The 10,000-nt window shown below is 56.1% G+C and overlaps 5 non-coding genes across 5 annotated transcripts; all 5 read left to right on the plus strand.

Annotated features, from left to right (window-relative positions):
- Window positions 1–839: 839 nt before the first annotated feature.
- Window positions 840–946, plus strand: LOC138568391 (U6 spliceosomal RNA). Its single transcript, XR_011302728.1, has one exon. It is a non-coding gene; the product is annotated as a U6 spliceosomal RNA (small nuclear RNA).
- A 2,063-nt stretch (window positions 947–3,009) lies between these two features.
- On the plus strand, window positions 3,010–3,116 carry LOC138568392 (U6 spliceosomal RNA). Its single transcript, XR_011302729.1, has one exon. It is a non-coding gene; the product is annotated as a U6 spliceosomal RNA (small nuclear RNA).
- Window positions 3,117–5,212: 2,096 nt separating this feature from the next.
- Window positions 5,213–5,319, plus strand: LOC138568393 (U6 spliceosomal RNA). Its single transcript, XR_011302730.1, has one exon. It is a non-coding gene; the product is annotated as a U6 spliceosomal RNA (small nuclear RNA).
- A 2,058-nt stretch (window positions 5,320–7,377) lies between these two features.
- On the plus strand, window positions 7,378–7,484 carry LOC138568394 (U6 spliceosomal RNA). The gene has a single exon (XR_011302731.1). It is a non-coding gene; the product is annotated as a U6 spliceosomal RNA (small nuclear RNA).
- Window positions 7,485–9,544: 2,060 nt separating this feature from the next.
- On the plus strand, window positions 9,545–9,651 carry LOC138568395 (U6 spliceosomal RNA). The gene has a single exon (XR_011302732.1). It is a non-coding gene; the product is annotated as a U6 spliceosomal RNA (small nuclear RNA).
- Window positions 9,652–10,000: the final 349 nt, after the last annotated feature.

The following is a 10,000-nucleotide window of genomic DNA, read 5'->3' on the forward strand; positions in this document are numbered from 1 at the left end:
GCACAGATGCTCTTAGGGATTTAAATGTAACAGCAGGACCCAAAAAGCAAGGAATGAACCCGAGCCAGATAGGAGTCGACCCTACAATCTTCTGATCCGTACGTAGTCAGACGCCTCATACTGGCCCTCTTGTGTCCCACCTCCTCCTCCTCCGCGCAGGCCTTCCAGGGGCCTTTCTGAGGTAGGTGCGCCTGCAAGCCCTGCTGGACCTGATTTTCTAGCCCACGCGCATCACACCCTGACGCTGTTGATAATGCAGCTAACCCCCGGCCCATAGCTGTTGTAAGGGAGAACCTGGACCTGCCAAAGGGAACCAGACCCACGGTGACTTAAAAGCCAAGGGCACTGAAGCCAGCCCCGCCAAAGGAACATTTTAAGTCAGCCTCTGAATGCAAGCAGGGGGCCATCCTGCGCCCCCTGGGGGCGGGGGGGGGGACTGACATGCCGGCCAGCTGCCTCCTCTTGCCTTCTCTTGGAACAGCCCATGGGCCCCCAAACAAAGCCCCCTGACAGGCAGGCCCTCTGTGTTTCCTCTGGCTTGTGGGACTACTGTAATGCACCCAGGCATTGTGCTGGGATCAATCACTTTGCATACAGACTGCACCATGAGCCTTTGCAACTACATTGCTCCGGCAAGCATTCCAAAAATAACAAAAACTCACCTCTCGGACCAGCGCAGCAGTGAATAAGCGCGGACCATTGCTCTCTGGCTCCGTTTCATATCATTCCCCCAAAAGCAAGCGCTTTCTGTCTCAAGAAATGCCCATTGTATGCCACCCTATGTCCAGAGATCATAGATCTGGGGGGGTTTATGTATGGGCTGGGTCAACCTTCAGTCTGTGCTCGCTTCGGCAGCACATATACTAAAATTGGAACGATACAGAGAAGATTAGCATGGCCCCTGCGCAAGGATGACACGCAAATTCGTGAAGCGTTCCATATTTTGGACACATAGCAGGACAGACATGTTCTTTAGCTGCAACATTTATTGACGGGATAAACAGGCCCTCTGTCCATTAGGGCAGGTGTGCTTTTCGGCGTGGAGCTCGTCAGAGTGCGTTTTATTTGGAGATAGCGCTGCGAGTGCTCCAAGCTTATGCCCAGTGGGTGATGATTGCTACATGCCAGGGCAGTTCTAAGCTCTCCTAGGTGCTATTTGCCAACAGCGCATATCACTGTCAGCCTATCTGCTTCACGGGCCAAAGTGCAAAGGGGCTCAGGGCCTGAGTCAGCAGCCAGTGTTTCCTTCCGGTGCCCGGATCCTTCCTTGGGGGGCTGCAAGCTAGAGGTTCTCTCTGGCCCAGGCAGCCTGCACGGGTAACTGAAATCCTGCAGCACCCCCCCCCCCCCCCCCGTGCCCCAGCGTGTCTCTATCAGGGCCTGGTCTCTGCTGCTGCTGATGCTGACAGGCCCCCAAGCGCCCCAGACACACCTTCCCAGGGTTGCAGCAGTTTCTGCTTCCTGCTTCCAGCTCAGTGCTGGTGCTACTGTGGAGTAAACAGGGTTAGTAGAGAGAGAGGGGGAGAGAGAGAGAGAGAGAGAGAGGGAGGGAGGGAGGGAGGGAGGGCGGTGCATATTCAAATCATCAGTCAGCCAGAGCCTGCTGGGAGCCCATTTCTGCAGGCCCACTGACTGCTGGCTGCTGCCCCCGATGGTTGGAGAAGGGCCAGGCTGGGCTAGGCCACACAGCAAGGGCCAAGCCCTCCTCCGGTGCTCCTTCTGATGATGTCTCCCTGAGTGTCTGAGGTCGAGAAAAAGCCCGCCCGCAGAACTGGCCAGAGAGGTCTCTGGCCGATCGTGGCCGATCAGGGGCGTGAAGGGCGGCAGGCAGGCCACCGGCGCAGCAGGCAGCGCAGGGGACGTGCACCTCAAGGCCTTGGCCACCATCTCTCCCTTGGCTTTCAGTGTACCTCAGAATGCCTTTGCTGTTCCGGATCAGGGGAGAGAAGCAACCTTTTCTTAGCAGGTGGGGTCTGTGCTACAGACACGTGGCATTTTCCCAACTGGTTCACAAGCCAACCCCCACCCTTTACAGCGCAGACACAGAAAGCATTTGCTGCTGGTTGGGATTTTCGGGATGGGCCCCTGCTGCTGATGTATTAGGATGGACTTTGGCCAGTCTTTCTTTCTTATACCGACGGCCCGCCATAAAATTAAAGCACCTTTGCAGGCACAGATGCTCTTAGGGATTTAAATGTAACAGCAGGACCCAAAAAGCAAGGAATGAACCCGAGCCAGATAGGAGTCGACCCTACAATCTTCTGATCCGTACGTAGTCAGACGCCTCATACTGGCCCTCTTGTGTCCCACCTCCTCCTCCTCCGCGCAGGCCTTCCAGGGGCCTTTCTGAGGTAGGTGCGCCTGCAAGCCCTGCTGGACCTGATTTTCTAGCCCACGCGCATCACACCCTGACGCTGTTGATAATGCAGCTAACCCCCGGCCCATAGCTGTTGTGAGGGAGAACCTGGACCTGCCAAAGGGAACCAGACCCACGGTGACTTAAAAGCCAAGGGCACTGAAGCCAGCCCCGCCAAAGGAACATTTTAAGTCAGCCTCTGAATGCAAGCAGGGGGCCATCCTGCGCCCCCTGGGGGCGGGGGGGGGGACTGACATGCCGGCCAGCTGCCTCCTCTTGCCTTCTCTTGGAACAGCCCATGGGCCCCCAAACAAAGCCCCCTGACAGGCAGGCCCTCTGTGTTTCCTCTGGCTTGTGGGACTACTGTAATGCACCCAGGCATTGTGCTGGGATCAATCACTTTGCATACAGACTGCACCATGAGCCTTTGCAACTACATTGCTCCGGCAAGCATTCCAAAAATAACAAAAACTCACCTCTCGGACCAGCGCAGCAGTGAATAAGCGCGGACCATTGCTCTCTGGCTCCGTTTCATATCATTCCCCCAAAAGCAAGCGCTTTCTGTCTCAAGAAATGCCCATTGTATGCCACCCTATGTCCAGAGATCATAGATCTGGGGGGGTTTATGTATGGGCTGGGTCAACCTTCAGTCTGTGCTCGCTTCGGCAGCACATATACTAAAATTGGAACGATACAGAGAAGATTAGCATGGCCCCTGCGCAAGGATGACACGCAAATTCGTGAAGCGTTCCATATTTTGGACACATAGCAGGACAGACATGTTCTTTAGCTGCAACATTTATTGACGGGATAAACAGGCCCTCTGTCCATTAGGGCAGGTGTGCTTTTCGGCGTGGAGCTCGTCAGAGTGCGTTTTATTTGGAGATAGCGCTGCGAGTGCTCCAAGCTTATGCCCAGTGGGTGATGATTGCTACATGCCAGGGCAGTTCTAAGCTCTCCTAGGTGCTATTTGCCAACAGCGCATATCACTGTCAGCCTATCTGCTTCACGGGCCAAAGTGCAAAGGGGCTCAGGGCCTGAGTCAGCAGCCAGTGTTTCCTTCCGGTGCCCGGATCCTTCCTTGGGGGGCTGCAAGCTAGAGGTTCTCTCTGGCCCAGGCAGCCTGCACGGGTAACTGAAATCCTGCAGCACCCCCCCCCCCCCCCCGTGCCCCAGCGTGTCTCTATCAGGGCCTGGTCTCTGCTGCTGCTGATGCTGACAGGCCCCCAAGCGCCCCAGACACACCTTCCCAGGGTTGCAGCAGTTTCTGCTTCCTGCTTCCAGCTCAGTGCTGGTGCTACTGTGGAGTAAACAGGGTTAGTAGAGAGAGAGGGGGAGAGAGAGAGAGAGAGAGAGGGGGAGAGAGAGAGAGTGAGAGAGGGAGGGAGGGATGGAGGGAGGGAGGGAGGGAGGGCGGTGCATATTCAAATCATCAGTCAGCCAGAGCCTGCTGGGAGCCCATTTCTGCAGGCCCACTGACTGCTGGCTGCTGCCCCCGATGGTTGGAGAAGGGCCAGGCTGGGCTAGGCCACACAGCAAGGGCCAAGCCCCCCTCCGGTGCTCCTTCTGATGATGTCTCCCTGAGTGTCTGAGGTCGAGAAAAAGCCCACCCGCAGAACTGGCAGAGAGGTCTCTGGCCGATCGTGGCCGATCAGGGGCGTGAAGGGCGGCAGGCAGGCCACCGGCGCAGCAGGCAGCGCAGGGGACGTGCACCTCAAGGCCTTGGCCACCATCTCTCCCTTGGCTTTCAGTGTACCTCAGAATGCCTTTGCTGTTCCGGATCAGGGGAGAGAAGCAACCTTTTCTTAGCAGGTGGGGTCTGTGCTACAGACACGTGGCATTTTCCCAACTGGTTCACAAGCCAACCCCCACCCTTTACAGCGCAGACACAGAAAGCATTTGCTGCTGGTTGGGATTTTCGGGATGGGCCCCTGCTGCTGATGTATTAGGATGGACTTTGGCCAGTCTTTCTTTCTTATACCGACGGCCCGCCCATAAAATTAAAGCACCTTTGCAGGCACAGATGCTCTTAGGGATTTAAATGTAACAGCAGGACCCAAAAAGCAAGGAATGAACCCGAGCCAGATAGGAGTCGACCCTACAATCTTCTGATCCGTACGTAGTCAGACGCCTCATACTGGCCCTCTTGTGTCCCACCTCCTCCTCCTCCGCGCAGGCCTTCCAGGGGCCTTTCTGAGGTAGGTGCGCCTGCAAGCCCTGCTGGACCTGATTTTCTAGCCCACGCGCATCACACCCTGACGCTGTTGATAATGCAGCTAACCCCCGGCCCATAGCTGTTGTAAGGGAGAACCTGGACCTGCCAAAGGGAACCAGACCCACGGTGACTTAAAAGCCAAGGGCACTGAAGCCAGCCCCGCCAAAGGAACATTTTAAGTCAGCCTCTGAATGCAAGCAGGGGGCCATCCTGCGCCCCCTGGGGGCGGGGGGGGGGACTGACATGCCGGCCAGCTGCCTCCTCTTGCCTTCTCTTGGAACAGCCCATGGGCCCCCAAACAAAGCCCCCTGACAGGCAGGCCCTCTGTGTTTCCTCTGGCTTGTGGGACTACTGTAATGCACCCAGGCATTGTGCTGGGATCAATCACTTTGCATACAGACTGCACCATGAGCCTTTGCAACTACATTGCTCCGGCAAGCATTCCAAAAATAACAAAAACTCACCTCTCGGACCAGCGCAGCAGTGAATAAGCGCGGACCATTGCTCTCTGGCTCCGTTTCATATCATTCCCCCAAAAGCAAGCGCTTTCTGTCTCAAGAAATGCCCATTGTATGCCACCCTATGTCCAGAGATCATAGATCTGGGGGGGTTTATGTATGGGCTGGGTCAACCTTCAGTCTGTGCTCGCTTCGGCAGCACATATACTAAAATTGGAACGATACAGAGAAGATTAGCATGGCCCCTGCGCAAGGATGACACGCAAATTCGTGAAGCGTTCCATATTTTGGACACATAGCAGGACAGACATGTTCTTTAGCTGCAACATTTATTGACGGGATAAACAGGCCCTCTGTCCATTAGGGCAGGTGTGCTTTTCGGCGTGGAGCTCGTCAGAGTGCGTTTTATTTGGAGATAGCGCTGCGAGTGCTCCAAGCTTATGCCCAGTGGGTGATGATTGCTACATGCCAGGGCAGTTCTAAGCTCTCCTAGGTGCTATTTGCCAACAGCGCATATCACTGTCAGCCTATCTGCTTCACGGGCCAAAGTGCAAAGGGGCTCAGGGCCTGAGTCAGCAGCCAGTGTTTCCTTCCGGTGCCCGGATCCTTCCTTGGGGGGCTGCAAGCTAGAGGTTCTCTCTGGCCCAGGCAGCCTGCACGGGTAACTGAAATCCTGCAGCACCCCCCCCCCCCCCCCGTGCCCCAGCGTGTCTCTATCAGGGCCTGGTCTCTGCTGCTGCTGATGCTGACAGGCCCCCAAGCGCCCCAGACACACCTTCCCAGGGTTGCAGCAGTTTCTGCTTCCTGCTTCCAGCTCAGTGCTGGTGCTACTGTGGAGTAAACAGGGTTAGTAGAGAGAGAGGGGGAGAGAGAGAGAGAGAGAGAGAGAGGGAGGGAGGGAGGGAGGGAGGGCGGTGCATATTCAAATCATCAGTCAGCCAGAGCCTGCTGGGAGCCCATTTCTGCAGGCCCACTGACTGCTGGCTGCTGCCCCCGATGGTTGGAGAAGGGCCAGGCTGGGCTAGGCCACACAGCAAGGGCCAAGCCCTCCTCCGGTGCTCCTTCTGATGATGTCTCCCTGAGTGTCTGAGGTCGAGAAAAAGCCCGCCCGCAGAACTGGCCAGAGAGGTCTCTGGCCGATCAGGGGCGTGAAGGGCGGCAGGCAGGCCACCGGCGCAGCAGGCAGCGCAGGGGACGTGCACCTCAAGGCCTTGGCCACCATCTCTCCCTTGGCTTTCAGTGTACCTCAGAATGCCTTTGCTGTTCCGGATCAGGGGAGAGAAGCAACCTTTTCTTAGCAGGTGGGGTCTGTGCTACAGACACGTGGCATTTTCCCAACTGGTTCACAAGCCAACCCCCACCCTTTACAGCGCAGACACAGAAAGCATTTGCTGCTGGTTGGGATTTTCGGGATGGGCCCCTGCTGCTGATGTATTAGGATGGACTTTGGCCAGTCTTTCTTTCTTATACCGACGGCCCGCCCATAAAATTAAAGCACCTTTGCAGGCACAGATGCTCTTAGGGATTTAAATGTAACAGCAGGACCCAAAAAGCAAGGAATGAACCCGAGCCAGATAGGAGTCGACCCTACAATCTTCTGATCCGTACGTAGTCAGACGCCTCATACTGGCCCTCTTGTGTCCCACCTCCTCCTCCTCCTCCGCGCAGGCCTTCCAGGGGCCTTTCTGAGGTAGGTGCGCCTGCAAGCGCTGCTGGACCTGATTTTCTAGCCCACGCGTCTCACACCCTGACGCTGTTGATAATGCAGCTAACCCCCGGCCCATAGCTGTTGTAAGGGAGAACCTGGACCTGCCAAAGGGAACCAGACCCACGGTGACTTAAAAGCCAAGGGCACTGAAGCCAGCCCCGCCAAAGGAACATTTTAAGTCAGCCTCTGAATGCAAGCAGGGGGCCATCCTGCGCCCCCTGGGGGCGGGGGGGGGACTGACATGCCGGCCAGCTGCCTCCTCTTGCCTTCTCTTGGAACAGCCCATGGGCCCCCAAACAAAGCCCCCTGACAGGCAGGCCCTCTGTGTTTCCTCTGGCTTGTGGGACTACTGTAATGCACCCAGGCATTGTGCTGGGATCAATCACTTTGCATACAGACTGCACCATGAGCCTTTGCAACTACATTGCTCCGGCAAGCATTCCAAAAATAACAAAAACTCACCTCTCGGACCAGCGCAGCAGTGAATAAGCGCGGACCATTGTTCTCTGCCTCCGTTTCATATCATTCCCCCAAAAGCAAGCGCTTTCTGTCTCAAGAAAGGCCCATTGTATGCCACCCTATGTCCAGAGACCATAGATCTCGGGGGGTTTCATATATGGGCTGGGTCAACCTTCAGTCTGTGCTCGCTTCGGCAGCACATATACTAAAATTGGAACGATACAGAGAAGATTAGCATGGCCCCTGCGCAAGGATGACACGCAAATTCGTGAAGCGTTCCATATTTTGGACACATAGCAGGACAGACATGTTCTTTAGCTGCAACATTTATTGACGGGATAAACAGGCCCTCTGTCCATTAGGGCAGGTGTGCTTTTCGGCGTGGAGCTCGTCAGAGTGCGTTTTATTTGGAGATAGCGCTGCAAGTGCTCCAAGCTTATGCCCAGTGGGTGATGATTGCCACATGCCAGGGCAGTTCTAAGCTCTCCTAGGTGCTATTTGCCAACAGCGCATATCACTGTCAGCCTATCTGCTTCACGGGCCAAAGTGCAAAGGGGCTCAGGGCCTGAGTCAGCAGCCAGTGTTTCCTTCCGGTGCCCGGATCCTTCCTTGGGGGGCTGCAAGCTAGAGGTTCTCTCTGGCCCAGGCAGCCTGCACGGGTAACTGAAATCCTGCAGCACCCCCCCCCCCCCGTGCCCCAGCGTGTCTCTATCAGGGCCTGGTCTCTGCTGCTGCTGATGCTGACAGGCCCCCAAGCGCCCCAGACACACCTTCCCAGGGTTGCAGCAGTTTCTGCTTCCTGCTTCCAGCTCAGTGCTGGTGCTACTGTGGAGTAAACAGGGTTAGTAGAGAGAGAGGGGGAGAGAGAGAGAGAGAGAGAGAGAGGGAGGGAGGGAGGGAGGGAGGGAGGGAGGGCGGTGCATATTCAAATCATCAGTCAGCCAGAGCCTGCTGGGAGCCCATTTCTGCAGGCCCACTGACTGCTGGCTGCTGCCCCCGATGGTTGGAGAAGGGCCAGGCTGGGCTAGGCCACACAGCAAGGGCCAAGCCCTCCTCCGGTGCTCCTTCTGATGATGTCTCCCTGAGTGTCTGAGGTCGAGAAAAAGCCCGCCCGCAGAACTGGCCAGAGAGGTCTCTGGCCGATCAGGGGCGTGAAGGGCGCCAGGCAGGCCACCGGCGCAGCAGGCAGCGCAGGGGACGTGCACCTCAAGGCCTTGGCCACCATCTCTCCCTTGGCTTTCAGTGTACCTCAGAATGCCTTTGCTGTTCCGGATCAGGGGAGAGAAGCAACCTTTTCTTAGCAGGTGGGGTCTGTGCTACAGACACGTGGCATTTTCCCAACTGGTTCACAAGCCAACCCCCACCCTTTACAGCGCAGACACAGAAAGCATTTGCTGCTGGTTGGGATTTTCGGGATGGGCCCCTGCTGCTGATGTATTAGGATGGACTTTGGCCAGTCTTTCTTTCTTATACCGACGGCCCGCCCATAAAATTAAAGCACCTTTGCAGGCACAGATGCTCTTAGGGATTTAAATGTAACAGCAGGACCCAAAAAGCAAGGAATGAACCCGAGCCAGATAGGAGTCGACCCTACAATCTTCTGATCCGTACGTAGTCAGACGCCTCATACTGGCCCTCTTGTGTCCCACCTCCTCCTCCTCCGCGCAGGCCTTCCAGGGGCCTTTCTGAGGTAGGTGCGCCTGCAAGCCCTGCTGGACCTGATTTTCTAGCCCACGCGCATCACACCCTGACGCTGTTGATAATGCAGCTAACCCCCGGCCCATAGCTGTTGTAAGGGAGAACCTGGACCTGCCAAAGGGAACCAGACCCACGGTGACTTAAAAGCCAAGGGCACTGAAGCCAGCCCCGCCAAAGGAACATTTTAAGTCAGCCTCTGAATGCAAGCAGGGGGCCATCCTGCGCCCCCTGGGGGCGGGGGGGGGGACTGACATGCCGGCCAGCTGCCTCCTCTTGCCTTCTCTTGGAACAGCCCATGGGCCCCCAAACAAAGCCCCCTGACAGGCAGGCCCTCTGTGTTTCCTCTGGCTTGTGGGACTACTGTAATGCACCCAGGCATTGTGCTGGGATCAATCACTTTGCATACAGACTGCACCATGAGCCTTTGCAACTACATTGCTCCGGCAAGCATTCCAAAAATAACAAAAACTCACCTCTCGGACCAGCGCAGCAGTGAATAAGCGCGGACCATTGCTCTCTGGCTCCGTTTCATATCATTCCCCCAAAAGCAAGCGCTTTCTGTCTCAAGAAATGCCCATTGTATGCCACCCTATGTCCAGAGATCATAGATCTGGGGGGGTTTATGTATGGGCTGGGTCAACCTTCAGTCTGTGCTCGCTTCGGCAGCACATATACTAAAATTGGAACGATACAGAGAAGATTAGCATGGCCCCTGCGCAAGGATGACACGCAAATTCGTGAAGCGTTCCATATTTTGGACACATAGCAGGACAGACATGTTCTTTAGCTGCAACATTTATTGACGGGATAAACAGGCCCTCTGTCCATTAGGGCAGGTGTGCTTTTCGGCGTGGAGCTCGTCAGAGTGCGTTTTATTTGGAGATAGCGCTGCGAGTGCTCCAAGCTTATGCCCAGTGGGTGATGATTGCTACATGCCAGGGCAGTTCTAAGCTCTCCTAGGTGCTATTTGCCAACAGCGCATATCACTGTCAGCCTATCTGCTTCACGGGCCAAAGTGCAAAGGGGCTCAGGGCCTGAGTCAGCAGCCAGTGTTTCCTTCCGGTGCCCGGATCCTTCCTTGGGGGGCTGCAAGCTAGAGGTTCTCT

The sequence above is a fragment of the Ambystoma mexicanum genome, chromosome 2p, assembly GCF_040938575.1.
Source record: "Ambystoma mexicanum isolate Mex_15411 chromosome 2p, UKY_AmexF1_1, whole genome shotgun sequence".
In the NCBI taxonomy this organism is placed as follows: Eukaryota; Metazoa; Chordata; class Amphibia; order Caudata; family Ambystomatidae; genus Ambystoma; species Ambystoma mexicanum.